At 57.3% G+C, this 2,216-nt stretch overlaps 1 long non-coding RNA gene across 1 annotated transcript in view; it reads right to left on the bottom strand.

Annotated features, from left to right (window-relative positions):
* The window catches only part of LOC107183559, an 11,976-nt gene extending 11,096 nt beyond the window's left edge, over positions 1-880 (bottom strand). The window contains exon 1 of the long non-coding RNA XR_001514347.1: positions 770-880. This is a non-coding gene — a long non-coding RNA (uncharacterized LOC107183559). The remainder of the gene's footprint in view (positions 1-769) is intronic.
* Between the last annotated feature and the right edge of the window lie 1,336 nt (positions 881-2,216).

Here is a 2,216-nt window from a genome sequence, read left to right as displayed (position 1 = left end):
GCCCGCCCGGGCCGCGTGCCAGGCCCCGCGCCACCACTCCATCATCATCCCAGTGAGCCCTAATGGAGCACTTAAAGGTGCCAGGCCCCGTGCCAGGCGTCTTCTGCGAGCCACCTTGTCAAGACCTCCCCGATTCCCTGGGAAACAGGGGCCAGGGTTATCGCCGCTTTGCAGGTGCAGCAGCCACATCCCAGAGAGGCAGAGCGGCTTGTCCAAGGACACACAGCGTGTGATAAAGAGGAGCCATCACAGCAGGCCTTTGTCCAGAGCTCGCTCTGTGCCCATCCCAAGGGCGTGGCACGCCAATCCAACTTCTCAGCCTTGGGAGAAGTGGGTGCAAAGAACCAGGGGGTAATCGGCTACAACTGTGATCCCCACCTGCAGGTGGGGAAACCGAGGCACAGAATGTCCCCCCCCTGGTGTTCCCACAGTCCAGCAGTGCATAACGGCACTGCGCACAGCAGCCTGAGTTTGGGGTGTGGGAAGTCCCACTCTGGCCTTGCCCGTCTCTGTGACTCCCTTCCACTCTCCCCTGGGGCTTCAGTCACCTGAGCCGCTGCCTCAGGGGAGTTTCAATGCTTTTCCCCAGGCAAGTGGGCAGCATTTGCCCTGCCCAGGGCTGCCCCCATCTGTGCTACAGATGGACAGTACACTGGGAGAATGTGCCTGATGAAAAAGGAATGCATTTGGAAACAGCCTGAGTGCCCATCAGTAGATAAGTGAATAAAAAAATGAAACAGTGGTACATCTACACAATGGAATACTACACAGCAATGAAAAAGGAAGCACTCTTACCATTCGCAGCAGCATGGCTGGATCTGGAGAGCATTATGGTGAGCGAAATGAGCTAGTCGGAGAAAGATAAGTATCTTGTTCAGACCTATGTCATACTTTCAACAATAAAGATTTTTGAAAGAACGAGAGAGAGAGGTGGGGGGAAGGAAGGGAGGGAGGGAGGGAGGGAGGAAGGAAGGAAGCTGGGGACTGGAGGTGGGTGTGGGCACTTTAAAGTGGGGGTCGGGGACATGGAGTCCTGGGGATGAGCTGCTCCATCCAGACTCTCCCCTGTAGGATGCATTCCCTCACCTTCTCCTTGATTTATGCAAGTTCCACTGGGTCAACTTCGGAGGCCTATCCAGCCCCGGCCCAGGCCACCTTCTGCTCTCCACCTTCCCTCCCCAGGAGCCTCCTCCAGACCTGCCTGCCTCCTGCACTGTGTTCAGGTCTGATCTCTCACTCCCCATCTCCCACAAGACAAACATCAATGTTATCCCAGCCCTCGTCCACCTCTCTCACTCAGGGTGGGCACCTCAGTTGGGATGGTTGACTGTGGCCCAGGGCCTGGTTGTGCATACAGCAGCTGTGTGACCTCTGATGAATTACCTAACCTCTCTGTGCATTTTGGTTACCTGTTTGTAAAATGGGGAGATGACCTTCATACAATAGCCCCGATATTCGGGGGGGAAAGGCACCTCCTCTTTGCAGCCCCCATCCCCAGGACGGGTGACGTGTCAGGACCCTTCCTTGTTCTGCAGACTCTCGGCCGGGGCCTGGGTGCATTTGTGCAATGGGTGCCTCCTCTGGGGATCTGTCCTCCCAGGTGCTGTCCCTGCTGTCCCGAGGGGGTTAGTGACCTGCTGAGGTCACGTGGCTGGTGAGAGCTAAGCCCAGACCCCCACAGTTCCAGCCGCGGCAGCTGCAGGTGCGTCGACAAAAGACGTTTTTGTGATCATAAACAGAGCTGTATCAGAGTCGCCTTCTAGACAGAAGGAAAGGTCTAGAACAGGGAATAAAATCTCCATCGCTTAGTTTTTAAGATTCACTGAACCTTCCCACTTGCAGCAGAAACAGCTTACTTTCAAATTAGTCAACCAGTGTGTGAGTCATTTCTTTGCAAGCTCCTGTGCAGGGAATACTAATGTGAGCTGCCCTGCGGGTGGGTCCCGGCACAGGCGCCTACGGGGGCCCTGCAGGAGCGGGGCCGGGGGCACCTGCGCAGGGAGCACCCCCAGGGATGCAGCCCCCACCCCCACGTGCCTTCGGGGCCTTAAGGAAGCAAATGCCTGCTTCTGTCACCCTCCCTGCCGGCGCCCAGCAGCCCCCAGTCTCAGCCTTGCTGCAGCAAGAGGGTAATGAATCCGGGAGCAGGGGCTGAGGCGGCGCCCACATAAGTCATGCCCACGCCAATGGGAGGAGGCGAGGCCCGGAGCCAGGCT

The sequence above is a fragment of the Myotis davidii genome, unplaced genomic scaffold, assembly GCF_000327345.1.
Source record: "Myotis davidii unplaced genomic scaffold, ASM32734v1 scaffold60, whole genome shotgun sequence".
Taxonomy (NCBI): Eukaryota; Metazoa; Chordata; class Mammalia; order Chiroptera; family Vespertilionidae; genus Myotis; species Myotis davidii.
Note: the sequence above shows the minus strand (reverse complement) of the source record. Positions and strands in the feature narration are given on the sequence as shown.